Here is an 8,787-nt window from a genome sequence, read left to right as displayed (position 1 = left end):
TTGTCCCTTGGGTATTATAGAACTGTCACCAAGAAACGTCAAAAATTTTTTCACGATTTTCACAAATTTTTGATGCAATCTTATTGTACGCATAAAAACAAGCACAACGGTGAAAACCGCACACGAATCCGAGTTAACAAAACTCGCGGAGTTATTCGCGATTTGCTATTTATTTCGATTTTTCCGAAAGCACGTGCTCCGGCGGTAGCACCCCGACACTTTTATTTTCTCGTTTTTCACCGATTTTCGTTCTGTTTTTTTAAATTCACGTTCAGCGTCACTACGCGCACCTTTAAAATCACATCCGGCACGAATCCGTGCGTTTTTCACTGAGTTATTCACATTCAAAGTTCCCCATACAAATTGTATGGGGATGTAAACACACTTTTATGCACTTTAAACTTCTCAAAACGTCTCGAAAACACTTTAAAACGCTTTAGAAGCGTCGAATTATCCAGAATCGAGTGTTTCCGGCGCCGAAATCACACAGTTTTGCGCATTTTTTCCACACCCGGAAATTTGGTACTACCGGGGGGGGCAAATGTACACAGAACAACACGAATTTTTAAAGCGCAAAAATCACAGAAATTCGACCAAATAACACTATCTATAGGTAAATTGGGTGCTCTGAACACGATTTTGAGGGTTTCAGAGCGATCCGAGGCCGTTTTACACACTTTTTTTGCACACTTTGTCGGAGCGTGTTTACATACGTCTGTACCCGACGGCTACTCGATGAACACTACAGGGATAACTGGCTTTTTTTTTTTTTTTTTTTTTATAACGGGTTTCTTTATTTTATAGAATCCCTCACCCACCCCTACAATGTATACCCGCGAGGGTTTTTTGAAGGGGTCCTGAGCCGTATTTGGCCAATCTGCAACCGTGCTTTTGCACCTTTCACTTTATTCAAATTCAAATAAATTAAAATTCTTTTACTCCTATCGTACTCCAGTCGGAGTCTTCTGGTTCAGCTTTCGCTGCTTCTACTGCAGCGCTGTGAATCTAGCGGGAGGCAACTTCCGCCTCGACCGCTGCCACTTGTTCAGCAGCGCTTAGGCCACCGTCTTCGACTACTGCTGCAGCCTCCTCCACCTGTTGCGATGTCTCACGAGACGGTCCGTCAGCGTGTTCCGCGATTGCTCGGCCGTCATCGTCATCGCTTCTTGCCCGGCTGGACACTCCGAGGAGCCGACGGTTTCGCCTCCTCTCTCTAAACCGCGCTTGCCGTTCACGAAGCGCTGCACGTCGCTGAGCGGTGCGTGGTGAAGCCGGTGGGGTTGGGGGAAGTCCAGCTCGACGTTCTTCCCGCCGACGTGCTGTTGCTGCTCGCCGGTTGGCGTTTCGTCTCACGTTTCGGGCCCGTCGCACTTCGGCGCGTTGAGCCTCTAACTGAATCACGTCGTCGGTATGGTGCTCGATGACGTGAACCGCCAGTGCTGCCCGCTCCTCGTCCCACGCTCGCTGCAGCTGGGCCGTTATCTGCTTAGCAGCTTCACATATACGGCTCCAGCTCTCGGCATCGCGCAGCAAATGCCGCTGGAGGGTGTCAGGACAGACAGGGTCTGGACCCCCTCGCCTAGTAGCTCCTGACGTACCGCAGCAAATCGTGGACACTCGAAGAACGCGTGCTCCGCCGTTTCTGGGACGCCGACGCACAACTGGCAGTCTGGGGACGACGTGAATCCATTGTGGCACAAGTAGTCACGGAAAAATCCGTGTCCGGACAAAACCTGTGCCAGATGGAAAGTCATATCTCCATGTTTCCTAGACTGCCAGTCGCCGACCGATGGAATTACACGGTGCGTCCACCGCGTGTGCCGGCTAGCATCCTGTTGCAGTGCGTCGGCATCCCATTCCTCCTGCCAGCAGTCGAACAGGGATAACTGGCTTGTGGCCGCCAAGCGTTCATAGCGACGTGGCTTTTGATCCTTCGATGTCGGCTCTTCCTATCATTGTGAAGCAAAATTCACCAAGCGTAGGATTGTTCACCCTTTCAAGGGAACGTGAGCTGGGTTTAGACCGTCGTGAGACAGGTTAGTTTTACCCTACTGGTGTGTGCTTATAGTCGCTATCTTAACGGAATTCCTGTGCAGTACGAGAGGAACCACAGGTACGGACCACTGGCTCAATACTAGTCCGACCGGACTTTGGTATGACGCTACGTCCGCTGGATTATGCCTGAACGCCTCTAAGGTCGTAGCCAATCCGAGCTGATAGCGCTTCTCAAACCCATTAGGTGTTCGGAAGCTAGCGGGCCTAACAACCCTCTGAGATCCGTTGGAGTCTGCGTCTGCAGCCCGGCGTCTCATCCCGCTATACCTAGGCCGCAATGAGTGGAGTTCGCTGCACGTGTTAGTACCGTAACTGGGAACGCCGTTGGCTTGAGCTCTGCCCAACGTGGATATACCTAGTTTCGACACCTATCAACCGCCCGCAAACGACGGGACTTCAGGCTGGGAGCTGCGAGTTGTAGAGATGCGTTCGCATCGATCCTCTCAGGCGACCCATGCTTGGTGGTTTGTCCGTGTGCCCCTTCCTCGATGTGCGCAAGCTCGTCTTGGTCTGGGGACCACGTCGACACAGGGGATACTCTTGTGAGAGCATGAGTGTACTAAGTTGAGTGTAGCAAGGGAACGCGTGCCCCTTCCTCGTTGGCGTAACTAACCATCTTGGTCTGGGGACCGTGGTACCGTGCTCTGGTGAAGCTTGGTGCGTGCTCCTTCCTTGTCAGACGAGTGACTTGACCTGGTCTGGAGACCGTTCCTTTATACTAGTGGACAAGAGTTGGCTACTTCCGTGTCAGACGAGTGACTTGACATAGGATGGAGAAGGACACTTAACACTAATGAGCTTGTCGGCGTGCCTCGTTCTCGACTTGATTGTCTTGATGTGAGGACCGTGCGGACCACACCAGTAAGCTTACACATGCTCGTTACAAGTTGTATAAGTTGACCCGTTTGGCCCGGTTGCCTTGCACATGATGGTGTTGACCATGTTCGGTTAACAGGTCGTGTGTCGAGGTGGTCGGCCTTGGTAGTAGGATGTCTTGTGCATGTGACGTGTTGACCTGGTTTGGTCGGTGTGTCGTCGTGTACGAGATGACCTACTTACCCGTCAGTTTTCCAAGTTGTATCATGTGTTGACTTAGTTGACGTGTCATGTGCTTGGATGATTAGCGTACGGGTCATGTATGGTGCGCTTGCTTCAGTTGAAGGGATGTACTAGTACAGTTGTATTAATCGTTTATTTCACGATCTGGTCTTTTGGCTGGATCGTGAAAAAACGCTAAGTCCCAAATCCTGAACTCGAGAAGAAAGCGCCAATGACAACGTTTTTGACTGGAGCTCCCTAGCATTCGGCTTTTTCTACTTTGAAGGGATGCACTGTTGTATGAATTGTTTATTCACGAACTGGTCGTTTGATTGGATCGTGAAAAAAACGCTCAGTCCCAAATCCTGAACTCGACAGGAAAGCGCTGATTGCAAACATTTTGACTGGAAGTCCCTTGAAAATGGCGTTTTCGTTATTGGCATTATGTGGCACGTTTATTGTGGCTAGAACATTAATTATTCACCAAATGGCACCAAAGCTTGGCAAAAGTCGCGAAACACTCCTATCTCGACGCACCAGCAATCGCAACTTGATGCAAAATAAATTGCACGAGCTAATGATACTTGTACCATGCACAGTACACCGTACCAAAATATACCCCTGAAAGTGTGCAATTTGGTGCTACCCTAGAGAATATGTATGGGGAAGCCTAGCTACGTGTGTCGCACGTTCCAAGTTGCATGGACGTCGAACAGAGGCATGCAAAAGCACCTATCTAGGGAATTACTCTACGTTCTAGTAGCAAGTGCGATTTTCCGGTCCAGCACGGCAGTACGCCTGCACGCATACACTCCATGTACCAAAAATGTACCAACCTAGGCGTTGCTCAGTAGCTTTTGGCGGCACATAGAAAAAGTATTCGAGTTCAGATTTTTGGGACTTAGCGTATTTTTAAAACTAATAACGAAAATTAAATTATAAATCGGTAAACGGCTAGGAGTTGCTCAGTAGCTTTTTGCTCAACGTGGCAAAAGTATTCGAGTTCAGATTTCTAGGACGTAGCGTATTTTTCAATCATAATAAACCGAATCAAACATAACAATGATGAAACTTACACCATGTCCCAAGGTTGTGCACAAAACGTAACGATAAAGTGCTGGCGAGGTTAGAGGTGCACCAAAATTGTGTACCGATCAGGGAAAGTACTCTACGTTCCTATGATTTGGGTGAAAAGTGTTGATTAACTGCTGGTTAGAATAGACAGTTGTTTTTCATACACATCGCAAACGAACACCCTTAGTGAGCATTAGCAAAAGTCAATAGCACAAAGCAAATGCAATACAAACTGATCAAGTACATTAAAGAACGCTACGTACCAGGACTTCTTTCCAAGAATGGTGTCCGCGACGGGAGGGCAAGCGTCCTTCCCAGGTTTTCCTAGTAAACCTTGTATGGTAAACATACCCAAGCGTGTCTGTAAGCACGCAACAAAAGTCACGAACGGGCACATACCTAGGGAATGTACTCTACGTACTTGGACTTTTGTCCAAGAATGGTGTCCGCGACGGTCGGGCACTGCGACGCAATAACCAAATCCTAGGATTGTAACTTTAGTGTGCACAAACATAAACATTAACGCGTTCGCTCGGGCTGCGCCGTCCGTGTTGAACACAAATGTGGGTGATTATATGCGTGGAGGGACAAAAACATACGAGGAGGAGACAGTTTTCTGCACGATGTGCACAGAGCTCATTTCGTCGTCCCGGGCGAATGGAAAAACACAAACATCGCGAGTATCGTTCTAGGTTTCTGTCTATAAAAGGGCAGGCCAAAAGGTGACCGGTTGAGATAAGCATTTTAAGCATACAAACACTTTATTGGAACTTTTGATACTAAAACAAGGTACGTACATGTAGGTTGTACCAACATGGACATCTATGAACGCGGCTGCGCCCTCCGTCTTGTACTTTCCCTGATCGGTACACAGTTTTGGTGCACTGCTATTCCGACCGGCAACTTGTACCAACATAGACATCCATGAACGCGTACGTAGTGTACTTTCCCTGATCGGTACACAATGTTGGTGCACGGCATAAGAAAAGAGCTAAAATGGTCAAACTCAATCCATTTCAACAATAGATAGTCGATAGTAGCTGTGCCGATGAAGTAGGGCACGATGCAAGTTAATGTTGTTTAATTAATAACATGTCCGCCATACATTTCAGTACAAAATTGCTCGGTCAGACCTACAAAGTGCTATATCTCGAATACGAGGCGTCGGACTGGGGGTTGTAGAACAATTTTAAGTTCGTCTAATGATTCTACATCCGATTCTGGATAGCGGTTTTTGACCACTTTTCAATATTTTGTGACACCCCGAACCTAGGGGCAGCTCCTAGCTTTTTTCAAAAATGTGCACCGAACGGGCCGGAGAGCTCGTGTGGCTCAAAACATGTTTTTCGCTAAAACACCTCAAAACGTGTAAGGAACGCACCCTAGCTCTTGTTTTTCAAAAGTTATGGCCATTTAAAGTCAGACGGGTTTTGCTTCAAAATAGCTATTTTACCCGTCCCTATGGCCATGCTTTAAATTTTCACGAAAATGCAAGGTCAGACCTAGGGCGGGCCATATCTTGAATACTAAACGTCGCAGACATTGGTCGTAGAACAATTTTAAGTTCGTCTAATGATTCTACATCCGATTCTGGATAGCGGTTTTTGACCACTTTTCAATATTTTGTGACACCCCGAACCTAGGGGCAGCTCCTAGCTTTTTCAAAATGTGCACCGAACGGGCCGGAGAGCTCGTGTGGCTCAAAACATGTTTTTCGCTAAAACACCTCAAAACGTGTAAGGAACGCACCCTAGCTCTTGTTTTTCAAAAGTTATGGCCATTTAAAGTCAGACGGGTTTTGCTTCAAAATAGCTATTTTACCCGTCCCTATGGCCATGCTTTAAATTTTCACGAAAATGCAAGGTCAGACCTAGGGCGGGCCATATCTTGAATACTAAACGTCGCAGACATTGGTCGTAGAACAATTTTAAGTTCGTCTAATGATTCTACATCCGATTCTGGATAGCGGTTTTTGACCACTTTTCAATATTTTGTGACACCCCGAACCTAGGGGCAGCTCCCTAGCTTTTTTCAAAAATGTGCACCGAACGGGCCGGAGAGCTCGTGTGGCTCAAAACATGTTTTTCGCTAAAACACCTCAAAACGTGTAAGGAACGCACCCTAGCTCTTGTTTTTCAAAAGTTATGGCCATTTAAAGTCAGACGGGTTTTGCTTCAAAATAGCTATTTTACCCGTCCCTATGGCCATGCTTTAAATTTTCACGAAAATGCAAGGTCAGACCTAGGGCGGGCCATATCTTGAATACTAAACGTCGCAGACATTGGTCGTAGAACAATTTTAAGTTCGTCTAATGATTCTACATCCGATTCTGGATAGCGGTTTTTGACCACTTTTCAATATTTTGTGACACCCCGAACCTAGGGGCAGCTCCTAGCTTTTTTCAAAAATGTGCACCGAACGGGCCGGAGAGCTCGTGTGGCTCAAAACATGTTTTTCGCTAAAACACCTCAAAACGTGTAAGGAACGCACCCTAGATGATAAAAAGTGCAATCAGAATGTCAATCGACAACTTTGTTGGGGTACCATTTTTACTCTACGGGCCAGTAGCTTAGGTGCGCCAACAGCGCTTTCCTTTCGGGTTCCCATTTTTGCCCTCCTGGGATTATGATCATTTGCTCATTGCCTACTATAGGGAGGGTACCTTGCTACGAGGTCAAACATGAAGATTGCACCAAATCGTAGTTTTTACCTCTATTTAGTCGTAGGAGCATGGTTTGCAGTGGCAGTGGGTCATTATGCCCCCGTTTGGGTCATACGTCCCCTCCGCGATAAAAATCGTCGTATGCCTATAGTCCGAACTAATGAAGCAAAAGTGGTGTCTGGTGGGCTCTGCCGATGATTTTAACCTATGATTTTGAGCTTCCACCCTATCAAAACGTTCCTGGAGCAGTACATCACGGGTCTACGGACCCAAAGACTTCGTCGTGATGGTTTCTAGTAAAAAGTTGTAACAGCTAAGGGTTTTGAATACGCGTATATTAACCATTGCTTGAAACTAAGCTTCGTTGTCTTTAAACTCTGCAAGACCAATCGAACTTCTTAGGGAAACCCGAAGGATTCACGCTAAGCTCGATGAGCTATTATGGGTAGTGGTGCATGATCTGGTGTTCCTTGGATCTAATCCAATGAATAAATTTATGAGGGTATATATGGTGCAGGGCACAAAGCGTGATGAAACCGGGTCTCCCTACCAAATGTGGCATATATTTTCCTGAGAGCGAAGCTCAGACCCACGTAGGGGAGAGCGAAGTGGAACTTAAATGTTCTATGCAGCAAATGTTCGCCATGCGGATAAACAAGTTGGAATAGTTCAATGTAGTGTAATGCAAACACGAATCGCAAATAACGATACGGGACCCAGAAGCAATTCTGCGGATCCCTCGGGGAGTGGTGAGTTGATATAAATTAGAGGTGAAAGTCCAAGTTGTTCAAGCTCCGGCTCGGCAGCCGATACGAGGTTCCTGTTGGGCTTTGTACATCGCGCAGAGGCGCCGTTCGGTTCTAGCAATGATTCCCGCCACCATGTTCCATGCGTGCAGAGATCCGTTAGAGCTCGTTCAATGTGTCCCGCCGTGATTACGAAAAAGTCCAACAGTTGACCAAGTTGGGGGTGCGTCAAGTAAACGCGCAGAGATGTCGTTCGGTTTAGAGCAATGTCTCCCGTATCACGTTGGAGTTCTTCCACTAGTGCGGAGAGATCGCTGAACCGTTCAATGTGTCCCGTCGTGGTGTGCTTGTACCGAACACTTAGGATACACCATGCTTTGTTGGTTTGGGATAGGAGTGGTCGCGCAACTGCCTCCACGCCGCAAAGTGCCAGTTCGGATTGAAGGTCAACTTTAGCCGTTCAATGCATCAGTCGGTGGGTGTTCAGATGGCATCACAACTTCCCCTAGGTGCTTAAGTTGGTTGGGTTGTAAAACATGTGCACATGCGCAGAGTATCGTGCGTACTAGCAAAGTCTCCCGTCACGGTGGTTATGAATGAGTTCCATTCAGTGCAGAGAGATCGTTAGTGCGTGCAATGTGTACCAGTCGATGTGTCGTACCGGAATACAACCCCGCTTAGAGGCCCGTCGCTCGAAGAGGACAAGCAAGAGTGCGCAGAGTGCCGTACTGGCCTAGCAATGTCTCCAGACAGACGTAGGAACACCCGACGCAGTGCAGAGAGTAGATCCGCTAGCCGTGTGCAATGCATCCGACGTTGTCTGCTTGTGCAGTCTATCGAGTGGCGCCAACGACGCTCCGGCGTCACAGAACAAATCTCGGTGGTCACGGGGACTTGCGCCTCGCGTGATCAAGAGTGTAGTTCGTGTTCAAGCAATTGACTCGAATTCTGGTTGATCCTACCAGTGATATACGCTCGTCTCAAAGGTTAAGCCATGCATGTCTAAGTACAAGCTTCCTAGAAAGTGAAACCGCATAAGGCTCAGTATAACAGCTATAATTTACAAGATCCTAATCCAAACAGTTACTTGGATAACTGTGGAAAAGCCAGAGCTAATACATGCATTATGCCGGGACTGTTGGCCTCCGGGTCGGCGGAACTGGTGCACTTATTAGTTAAACCAATCGCCTCCGGGCGCTTTGAGTTGAAATC

Source organism: Anopheles arabiensis, chromosome X (genome assembly GCF_016920715.1).
Source record: "Anopheles arabiensis isolate DONGOLA chromosome X, AaraD3, whole genome shotgun sequence".
Lineage (NCBI taxonomy): Eukaryota > Metazoa > Arthropoda > Insecta > Diptera > Culicidae > Anopheles > Anopheles arabiensis.
Note: the sequence above shows the minus strand (reverse complement) of the source record.